Here is a 12370-nt window from a genome sequence, read left to right as displayed (position 1 = left end):
GGGGGGGGGACATTTTGAGCATATTTGAATATTGGCCTTGCACCAGAGCATGTTTTTTTTTTGCATGTTCACCACAAGTACGTGTGGTTAATGCAGACAGGATTCCTTGCAAAAGGTTTCTGATTCGTGTTTTAATATCTTAACACAACTGTTTTATTGCCAGGAAGGGTACAACCTATTCTTATATTTTGATACTGGCAAGAAAGGTCCCAGACGTCATTGCATCAGAATCATTATTACCTTCATCATCAGAATCTTATTTAGATTGGATGAATCCGATGAACAACGAAGCTCTTCTTTCACAGATGTCCAGGAGCGAGCGGCAGGTCAGCAGGTTACATCAGCAAACAATAAAAAAGCGATAGGAGTGCAAAAGAGAGAAAATGGTAAGCAAGTCACGAAAATTAAATAAGTAATTGGCTGTTTCCTTTCATCATTCCGATTTATCGAGATTGGGCAAGGCAGCAAAAACAGTCCCAGACCACACCAAGATAACACGCAGTAAGCCCCCTCAATAAAATGGCATGTTATTATCATTGATGATGATGATGTTTCAATCCAGCCTACTGCTCCCGGCGGCGGCTGGTGATTCCGAACAAGTGTGAAACCAATGCACTGGCTGGTGCTTCCTCGTGGCATTAGAGCTCGTGCCAGCACAGTTGTCTTCTCTTGTTGGCTGTGGAAACGCCTTGGGTGGAGTTCCCCCCCCCCCTTCTTGGTTTGTTTAAGGCAGCGCAAGATTTCGAAATGTTAAGCAAGGGGTTGAAAGAGAAACGCAATCAGATGATAGAGCGTTAGATGTTAACGACGGTGAACTTCTGCATGGGATTATGACCTCATCCAGCAGCGCGTGTTATAGAAGGGCTCGAATTTGTGAAATTCCCCTATTTAATAATATATAACGCCGTTAATCATTACCAATTTAGAGAAACGTAGGATTAATCATCACAGCGCACGCTGGGGAGTTTTGATTCTCGAACACGTAATGTTAAGGAAGGTTTATTTTAAACAGAAACGAACACGAAAAGGAAAACACAAATTATTTGGGTCTTTCGGTGGTACTTTGCAAGCCTACTGGTTATCAACAAAGATTCGTTCACGAAGCCATCCATATATACAGACACAGACACAACTTCAACCGAGAGGATGGTTATAAACTCAGCAATCATTGGAAAGATGTCATCAACCACTTTGGGTCATGATTTGTGTTTTCTTGTCAACCTCTACCGTCAGCAGTGTGGATGGGTGTAGCGAGGTGCAATGCCCCCCGCCCCCATCATCTCTACCCCCCTCTCTCCCTCTATCTCTACCCCCTCCCCTTTCTCCCCCCCTCTCTCCCCCTATCTCTACCCCCCTCCCCTCTCTCCCCCCCTTTCTCGCCCCCTATATCTACCCCCTCCCCTCTCTCTCCCCCTATCTCTACCCCCCTCTCTCTCCCCCTATCTCTACCCCCTTCCTCCCCCCCGTTGTCGAACACACTTGGACTGCGCCCCTCGCCATCAGCTCCACCTCTTTCTCGCGCTTTACTCCTACTTCTTGCGCTTTGCTGCTGCCTCGCAACTCTCGTCCTCCGCCCAATCACAACTTTGGAAGCCCTTATAAGCAGTTGCATTTAGAGGCTTGCCCCCTCTTTTCTCTCCGCCTGATGAAGACCGCTCGTGTTGCGATCGAAACATTGTCGGTTTTTTGCTTTGAATTTAGATTTTTGTTTTCTATCTACGTGACTTCACCGAAAGAACCAAGAATGTATATGATGCATTGTCTTTGAAACTGATTGGTCCACACCAGAGACAGCTTTCTTTAGAGCCTCGTCTCAAACGGTGGTAAACCAGAGGACACCAAAAGGCGAACAGCACAAAGACAATGTCACTATCAGGACATTGAGGGCTTGGGGTGAGCAGGTACATCATGGGACCTCCCTGGCCAGTCTCAAAATATAATAATAGGTTTTACCCTTTCTTATATTTAGACATTCACATTCAGCTCCTGAACATATTGCCATCCGCAAGAATAAAATACACGAATAAAATGCAACGAAATCTGAAAGCACGTAAAGGAGCATGGAGAAAGTGCGTGCTTGCATTTACATTGAAACACAGAGGTACATATGGATGAGAGAACATACGTAGGTTAAATACATCATTCAAACCTTTAAGAAAGTAAGTCAGCTTGGTTAAGACACGCTGCTTGATGAGATGGATAATAGCCGCTGGTCAAGAATAATAACGGCATTGCAGCCAAGGGATGGAACGCGTCAGAGAGAACTTCCACCGAAGAGATTAAGCAATTGAATTATCTCGTGTGCAAATGCGAGGGGAATCATAATATTACATTGCATAATCGGAGGATGGTGGCGGCTTGGGAATGCCTTTGTCTCGCAGTGGATTGACATGGCTGATGATGATTAAACTAGAAAGCTCTAGCCACAAATGGTAGCTCAACGAAGTGGCTTATCACGTGAAATTTAATAGCAACCAGATACAGTACTCTAAACGCACGTTTCTAAATGCACACTTAAGCCAGAGTGAGTCAAATACCTAGGCAAAGAGGGTGCAGATTAGCGTTCTAAAGAGGATGGGGGAGGGAAAAGGGATGTCTCGTCAGGGACTTTAATCATGAAGTGAGTGGAAAAACTGGGGGAGTCAGAGTTTCTTTACAGAGAGGGAGGACACACGGTAATTTGAGCTGAAGAATTCAGGTCTGTTATTCAGGGTGTTGTTGAGCAGAGGACTGTAGATCTTTGGTTCTTTATTGAGAAAACCTCTAAATATCTCCCATAATAGGCCATTCCATTTTTTTTTATTTTAACAAAATGTTTGGTTATGATGCGGCGTTGGCACAAGCAAATATAACAAAAACACTCCAGACATTTGTCAGTATCACTGCATTAAAAAGAAAATGTACAGTATATAATAGGCAACGCTTTGGACAATAGCCCTTCTTCATAGCACAAAATTTGTGTTTATTGTAAGACACTTTTGTGAGTTATAGAGTCAACGCTGACAACACTGAATCCTCTTTTGAGATTAAGGTTCAGGATTCCCTCGCTTAATTCGGGTTCAGTTTGTGCGATTTCACGTATACTTTATGTGGCTAAACTATACCAAAATTTTGCTATATGCGGTTTGAATTCACTCGTTTGTGGCTAAACGGTCGAACGTGGAACAACTTTGTGTGTACTGTATGCGCTACTCGGCAGGCAGCTGTCCCGTGCGGTTTCGCTTTGTGCACCATTTTTTTGGAACGCATCTACCGCATAAAGCGAGGTAAACCTATAACATAGAGTGCCATTACAAAACAGTGCTGCATACAACAGCCAGGACCACTGCACCCCTTTATTTGGCAACGTCTGAAATAAGTTGACAAAGCAGCCTGCCATACAAATTCTAACAGACATTACTGTGCTTAATGTGTTATGGATTCATTCCTTTGATGCTTTGCTGGCAAATTATGCGTGGATAACAGTGTTTGATATTTGATAGATATTATGTACGGCATTAACTTCTGACATAAAACACACACTGCTGAATGCAAAAGTGCACTGTTCGGCACACCTGCCAAGCGAGTAAAACTGCGTTATTTTGTTTTATCATTCTTTATCCCAACAGTTAGGGAGAGGTGGGGTTGGCACGGTGAGCAGGGGAGGCTGCTCGACTATCGCATGTGCAGGCGGGAGAGAGTGAACATCTGTTTATTGTCGTCTTGGGGCTTAGATTTAAGACACTTTATTATTTAAAATATGTTATGTGCGAGTAGGAGTTTTGAGGGTTCACTATTTCAAAAACGACTTTGTATTTCAAACGGATAAAAAAGATCGAACCGCCAACCGTGTCAACTTGGTTTGTTGAAACATGTTATACAAACTGTGGACTTTAAGATTTATGACACAATGTTCTCAGTAGGGGTCACTATACAGACATAACGTAAAATAGGCAAGTGTAAGGCCCTCTAAAGTCAACAAGTGTGCCCAGCTCAAATCAGTAGTTGGTTACTCAATTATTACCGGAAGCACTACATTCCTATCGCAGAAGACAGTTATACAATTTGACAATCATTGTTGATGCTATGCTTGTTTTACCGACCACAAAAAAATAATGAGCTGTGCCAACCACCCACCCACCCACCAGAATTTAAATTTGCAATATGTCCAATGGTGTTTTCAATACAATCACAACAACGACAGGCACCATTCGCCACTAAGTGACAGTGATGTCACCACGGTGCTTGTGTCGAAGGCTCACTGACAGGATCACTGACAGGAGGTCACGGGATAGACCCAGGTGCCATGGGTTAATTGACTGAGATGACCGGTAGATGCACCACCTGTGCGCCGCAACTTGCGCATTTAGCCACCTGACACTTCTCTGCCCTCCTCTGTTGTTGGAAGCCGACTGCCTTCAACTGCCCAATTGGGTCCTTAATGAGCCTTCTCCATAGAGGCCGATATTGACAGTACTGGTACCAGTGTTTGGCAAGTCCATTCAGCTCCACATCCTCCTGTACCGCTTCATTCCATATCTTCTCTAGCCCGTAATGCGCCAATTTATCCCCCTCAATCTGGCCAAACAGAAGCTGCTTGGGCATGCGGTGGCTGGACATGCAGGGCTACATGACCCAGCCAACGGAGTCTCGCACGCTGGAGGAGCTCACTGATGGGAAATGTGTCCAGATCTTTCAAGGATTTGTGAGCGCCTCACACAATCCAACCTGGTTAAAACCAAGGATGTATCGTAAGCAGGTAAACCTGAAAATTTCACACTGGCGTCGATATTCCATTTGAGGGTTCGACCTTTTTCAAACAAAGAGAAGAGAAGGCATGACTTTGGCCAAGAAGACCCGAAGCTTCGTGTGGAGCGACAGACTCGGTAGTTCCAAACAACATTACACAGGACCTCCTTTGCCAGAACCAAAATATAATAATAGGGGTTTTCCCATTTTTTTCTGGCAACAAAACTGAAACCTTTTTACAAGGAATCATGTATGCATTAACCACAATACTTGTGAATCAAGATTTGAAGTTTTCTTGACTGCAGGGATCCATACTCTTTGGTTCTTTCGGTAAAGTCACGTAGGTATAAAATAAAAATAAATTAAATCACGATGTTTCGGGCACAACACAAGCGTCTGTCATCAGGTGGGACAACCACAGCCCTATGGTGTAATGTTTTGATGAGGGAATTCTTCTGTGCTGGATGGTGGTGGGAATCAGGTTTCAGATTGGAATCTCCCCCCCCCCCCCCCCCGCATTTTGTCTGCTCGTCCTCTAAACGTTCTTGCAGCACCCCCTCCCCCTACCACCCCCCCCCCCCTCTTTATATCTCCCCCCTTGCTCCTCCCCCCTCGCTTACCTATATAGCCTCTTGTTACAGCAGCCTTTTTTCCCACTTCAGCAATTGTTTCTTGCTGTGGTTGTCCCACCAGATGACGGACGCTTGTGTTGCGCCCGAAACGTCGTGATTTAATTTATTGTATTTTATACCTACATGACTTTACCGAAAGAACCAAAGAGCACAATACTTGTGGTCATAATGCAAACAAAAACACACTGATAATACATGCATTGTCCTTGAAACTGATTGGTCCACACCAGAGACGGCTTTCTTTTGAGCCTCGTCTCAATTGGTGCTAGACCAGAGGACGCCAAAAGGCGTACAGCTCAAAGACAATGGACTATCAAAGTAATGAGGGCTCGGGGTAAGCATCGACATCATTAGACCTCCTAGTTTCAAGCGATTTGAAGCATGTTTTATTTTCAAAATGGAAATATGGTTTGGGGGTGGGGGCAGAGCTTTGTGACGTCATGTTTGAGGGGGGGTCTGACTTTTTGTGACGCCGTTTGACGAGGGGGGGGGGGTCAAAAATCGTCCAAAATCGCGTGACGTCATTTATGGACGGCCACAAATGCACTTATTCAACACTTTCATATCCAGTATTGGCACATTTGTACCTCATATTTCCATATCAAGTTCGGCTAACAAAAAAACCTCCAAATTGTTCTCTTGTATTTCAACAAATTTCATTGCGGTCCACTGTCAGTCGCTGGCCTAAGTACACACAGTCCATTATTCACGCTCAAATACAGAACTCCGTCTCATCTTCTCCATCTACAGTGCACTTCACTTACATTCGTCCCCCAGTGTTCTCATCGGCTGGAGGCTACGCACCCCCCGCCCACCGTGCTTTCTCATTGACTCATGACATCAGTGGGGAGGGGCCCCGTGGGGAGGTAGGTGGGGGGTACGGGTGCCCAGCGCGTGGGTGGGGGGCTCGAGGGAGGCGGGGGAGGGCTATGGGGGAGGGCTGCAGGAGAAGGGGGGGGTAGAAGGGTTGGGGGCGGCTATGGGGGGGGGGGGTTGCAGGAGAAGGGGGGGTAGAAGGGTTGGGGGGGCGGCTATGGGGGGGGGGGGCTGCAGGAGAAGGGGGGGTAGAAGGGGTGGGGGTCTGCTGCAGCGCGGGTAGGGGGCGCTGGGGGGGGGGGGCGCTAAAGGATGAGGGGCACGAGAGGAGGGCACCCGATCTTATTTTATCTTCCCGTAGTTTATAGAGCGCCTTCACCAAGGCACTTTACAGAGAATTAAGAACGGAACATATGAATGTAATAGTGGAAATGAGGTGAATCATGGAGATGAGAGGGAAGCAATTGGGGAATTTGTGGTGATTTCGGTGAAAGCGAGAATGATGACAGTACATTATGATGATGCATGGATTGAATGAGTGGGGAATTAATGATAGCCCTGAGAATATGAAGAGGGAAACAGTAACGGTGGTGATTATGAGGCTGGAGATTAAGGGGTCGTGAGCTTGTGGAAATGAGTGAGTTTTGAGGAGTGGAAAATAATGAGCTAAGATGAGACTGTGTAATGTGGAGGGGAAATTTGTTCCAGTGAAGGGGGCGAGGAGAGATTCAAGAGGGGAAAGATATGGTGGGGCAAAGCCCATGAAGGAATTTGAACAGGCAACGGTATGCGCATGGAACCAATGCAGTTGCACGTGGGTCCGAGGTATGGGAATTGTCGGGAAGGTTGGATATGGAAAAGGAGAGTCGGCTTTACCCTTTCTGGCAATCAAACAGGAGGTGGTAAGATGTTCAGAGACCAAAGAAAAACCTTTTGCAAGGATTCAAGTCTGCATTAACCACACGTACTTGTGGTGAACATGCAAACGAACATGCTCTGATAACACTGGTCAATAAAAAAAAACATTTTTTTCTGGCCTGGACTTTTGCAGCTGTTTTAGACTAATTTCAGGGTGCTGATTCCAAATCTGATTTCAGATTTGCTCTATCATATTTCATTTTTATGCGATCGGTATACCCCATTTTCATTGATTTTACCCGAAATTAACTCTGTCACTTATGATTGCAAGTTGTTGCGAATCAGTTACTGCTTTTTGTGTTAAAATATGGTGCTGTATTTTTAGGATAGTGTGTTTATAATATAATTTTATGTAGATATCCACATTTATTTAATATTTTTCTTCTGCAGTTTTCATTGAAAATGCAATATTTGATATCTCAAAAACCTGATGGGATAGACAAAAACTGCTGCCAGATTTGGAATCAGCACCCCAAAATTACCTTAAAACCGTTGGAATACCTTATGCCGGAAAAAGTGTGTTGACCAGTGTAATTATATATGGCATTGTCTTTGAAACTGATTGGCCTACACCAGAGACAGCCTTCTTTAAGGTCTCGTCTCACCAGTGTCAGACCAGAGAACGCCAAAAGGCGTACAGCACAAAGACAACGCCACTATCAGAGAATTTATAGCTCGGGGTGAGCAGCTACAACATAGGACCTGATGAAATGGAGAGACCAGGCATAAGAGAGTTGCAGTAGTCCAGACGAGTATGGATAAGAGAATGGATGGAGGAGTTTTGCAGCAGAGGTGGAAATAAGCGGTCGGATTTTTTTACGAATGTTGAACAAATTAAACCGCCAGGCACGCGTGGTGGCGGGAATGTGATCAGAGAGGTAGAAGGAAGAGTCGAAGGTAACACGAAGGCTGCGGGCTGAGGAAATAGGGGACATAGAAAAAGGAGGGGAAGAAAGTGGGACAGGGAGGAGGGGAACGGCAGGCAGGGACATTTTTTGTAGTTTTAGAAGGGGTGATGGACAGAAAGTGACGTGGGGGTGAAAGTGCGTCACTTAGCGACGGGTACTTCTTGTATAAAAACGTACCATTTTGAACAAGCAACTTCTTCGAATGATCATATCATGAATATTCTATGTAAACAGGAAAACACATGACATACATTGAGCGTCTTGACCGCAGTAGCAAGGTCAAATTATAAACAGATGCTTTTATTTTTCGATTTAAAGCTTTCGTGACTGCAGGGATTCATCTTCTTGGTTCTTTCGGTAAAGTCAGTTATTATATTATAATTTTATTATATAAACAGATGCTGCCTTTTTGATTTTTTTTTATTGCAAAGCGTTTACACACATTTTTGGAGCCTGCTGAGCCCCAATTTTTGTGTTTAACAAAACGCTTTGCTTCACCGTTGATCAACTCACCACAATAAAATGTAAAGGTGCAACCATGGCATTGTTACTCTTAGTTTTTTCGGTAAAGTCACGTAGGTAAAAAAATGAAATTAAAATTAATAAAAATAAAATAATGGCATTGTTGGCTCACACTAACACTCGCGGAAGGGCCTTCACAAGAGGGAGCTCTGGAGAGCCCACCCTAAAGGATATTTTGGTCGACTCTTCCACGCTGGGAAGAGATCATGAATCCACCACACATCACCTGCCCACAGATTGTGATGTACTCAATCTATACTGTTGTGTCGACAGAGGTGGGGGGGGGGGGGGTTAGAAAAACAACACAACTTGTTGCAGTTGTTAAGTTATGTTAAGTTATGACATTGAACCGGCAACCTCCGGGTTGCAAGTCCAGTGTGCTAACCATTACACCATGGCAAAACCCCTCCGCTATGGATAAGTTCACTGATAACAACAATGCGTTGGCGTGTGCAGCAGTAGTTGCTTGCGCACAACCACGTCCACGCCGTCGACGTGTACCACGTCGTGCATTCTTTTGGCCCTGCCCCCCCTCCCCCTCCCGATGCGTTCTACGTGGCACGTCGTGCTGTCTTTGAGCCCCGCCCCCCTCCCTCCCGATACGTTCCATTCATTGGCTACCACATTCTGATGAGCTCCGTCCCCCTCTCCTCCCCCCTCAACTTGCTTTTAAGGGATTACATCTTGAATCATTGCCTCACTTGATGCAGCAAATCTGGCTGTGACGGTCCCACCTGATGACGGAGACTTGTGTTGCCTCCGAAACGTCGTGATTTTTATTTTATTTTACTTTCATTAATTTTAATGTTTTACCTACGTGACTTTACCGAAAAAACCTAAGAATATGAATCCTTGCAGTCACGAAAGCTTCAAATCTAGAAATGATAACAACAAATTCTTAAAATCTTAAAACTGTATTGTATTGTTATTCAGCACAAATCAGACGACTTTTCTCCATTTCGACAATCATAATTTGAGCAAGCACTCATTGAATTGCAGTTTATTATTTTGATAATTTTTTCACATAATGGACACATCCTGTACAAATTGGGGTCATGTGTGTGGGTCATGTGCAGTAATATCCTGAATACGCACGCTTATTAACTGTTCACAGTCATAGTAATCAGCCATGTTCTATGCAGTGCTGGCAAGAACGTGCTGACGACGGGGAGCTGACCCTGACTATCTTGAGAATATTATTATTATTCGGAATTATGTTGGCGAAAGTATTAGTATTTATACATGTTATGGCATTGTTATTCAGTATTATTATTTTTGAGGTGGTAAATAACGATCAACCCTGCCAAAACAAAACATGCCAGTGGAAGATAAGGATCAACAACAACAAATTCACTATATAGTAATAGACATAAACTGCACCAAGAGTGTCTACTACATTCAACAAGGCCCCAAACTCTGATCAAAATAACCCCTGTACTGTTCTGGTGTGGAATGAATCACCTGATAACGCTGTTTGAAAAGGCTAATGGGACAAAAAAATCACTAGATATATGAATGAACTAAAACAACTACAGTACTGTACTGAGAAGCACACTGTCATTTTTTTTTAAGATGGCTTAGAGCCTTAGACATTGCTTAGACTCGAAAACAACAAGAGCTTCAACTATTCCTGGGATTAAAAACTATTTTACTATAAATCTTGACCTAAAGCTTTCGTGACTGCAGGAGTTCATATTCGTTGGGTCTTTCGGTAAAGTGACGTAGAACAAATTTTGTAAAAAAAAGAAATTTGTTCTACGTGACTTTACCGACCCAAAGAATATTATGCTATCATTTATCATCGCTTTTCATACTATTGTCACTGTTTTAAACACTCACATGTGGAATGAAATGGTGGGGGCATTTCCTCCAAGTCTGCGGTAAGCGAGAATCGCAGTGCTGCAACGTTTTTTCCTTTTATTTCACAGAGGAGAATTCCTAAGAAATAGGGTTTTCTTTTAAAATTCAATAAAGTTTCTCAGTCGTCACTACAACTGAAATCACTAGTCATCCGAGCTAACTATGCCGTTGAGAAAAACACCGAATGGTCAAAAGTTTATATCCTGGTTGGGGGGGGGTTACTCGGTAAAAAAGCTGAGAAGCACCTTTTCGAGAAGCCTTGGCTTAAAATTATGAATTTGTCTACGATGGAGCTAAAAAGAGATTATAGACTATGAACGTCTTTGTTTATGATCGAAGTTCTATAAGAGCATCGATGGCGTCATCTCAATGGGCTCTTTTAAATGTAATGGACGAAATCTTGACTTAAAGCTTTCGTGACTGCAGGAATTCATACTCTTTTGGTCTTTTGGGTGGGTGTGAAGAGGTCAGACGAGAGACAATATCGTCGTGACTTGTAGAGAATGCAACTGTCAAATGCAGATGTGACTCCAGGTATGGATTAGGCTCATTCGCAGTAGGAGTGGATTATTCGCTTTTGATGCGGAACTGATAACGTAATATTTATTCAACAAACGTAAATTACAGGAAATGTGTGTAGTGTTTTCTTAATTACTTGTTGTACAAATAGTTAATGTATATTCGAACACCATTATGTATTATCTATATCTTAAAGCATGTACTGTATGCATATACCTAACTCCTCTTATCCACGGTGGTGTCTGTGAATTTACTCCATTCATCCACGGGAAATTTACGGATAATTGCACATAAGAGGAAAAATAGGGTTGTGGATAATGCGTTTTCACGGACACTACAGCTCCCACGGATAATGTAGTGCAATTATCCGCAATAAAAGTTGAGTTTAGTTACTCTGATTATAAGAAGAGTAACTAAACTAAACTTGTATTTATTAGGTAAAGCCCACTGAGCTATTAGCTCTTTTTCAGAGGCGACCTGGCCACACAGCATAGCTCAATGAAGTGGATTATATCATGTGGGAATTTATATTAGCAGCCACATAATCGAAACAGACGTTTATAAACGGGGAGGGAAAACCCTGGAGGACCGAGAGAAAAATCCGCGCAAAATCCAAATACATGCATGTGTTGAGGAGTAGAGTGATGACGGGATGTCACTCGCCTCGGGAGGAGTGACGTCATGTCCCCTCGGGGTATTTGAGGGGGGACCTGTGACGTAGACGAGGTCTTTGCCGGGAATCGGGAACGTGAGTGGTGGGAAGTGGGGACCCAGGGTAAGGGAGAAATAGCACGAGGCTAGGGGGGCATCTTTACCCGGCTGGCCGAGTTGGATGAACTGTTGGTCAGCGCTGTGGGAAGAGCCCCCGTCTGGATTTCCCAGTACCCTTTCCCCTGGGGAGATTGAGCTTAGCCAAGTGACCTGTGTTTGCCCTTCCCAAAAGCTAGGCGAATGCCCTTAATAAACCACTTGGCGTCAGCCCCGATAACGTCTGCCTTCGTGTCGTGTTTCACACCTCAAAACATGTGACAAGAGTCTGTATCAAACCCACGACTTCCTGCATACCATAGATACGATGAGTTCTGTATTCCATCATTGTGCCATATTGTGTTCCACGTATTTGAAAACACGTAATGGAAAAACGTGTCATTTTCTACAATTGCCTTTCAAAGTGTGGTGCAACGTGGAAACGAGACTTTGAAAACTGCAAGCACGGCACAATTTCGAACTCAACATTTCACCGTAACAATTGTAGGTGCGGGGGGAAGGACAACAACACAACAGTCCTGGTCGCTGGTAGATTGGAGTAGACACGTATGAAGGATGTGGTTTACCCTGTGTGGAAATTTTCGAGGTTTGACCAGGCTGTAGCTAAGCACTTTTCACGCACTCGTGTATTATTAATTTACTAATTAAACGCTGCATAATGAACTTTATCAGAAACAGTCATGCGTTTACTTATAAAGG

The sequence above is a fragment of the Lampetra fluviatilis genome, chromosome 5, assembly GCF_964198595.1.
Source record: "Lampetra fluviatilis chromosome 5, kcLamFluv1.1, whole genome shotgun sequence".
Taxonomy (NCBI): domain Eukaryota; kingdom Metazoa; phylum Chordata; class Hyperoartia; order Petromyzontiformes; family Petromyzontidae; genus Lampetra; species Lampetra fluviatilis.
Note: the sequence above shows the minus strand (reverse complement) of the source record.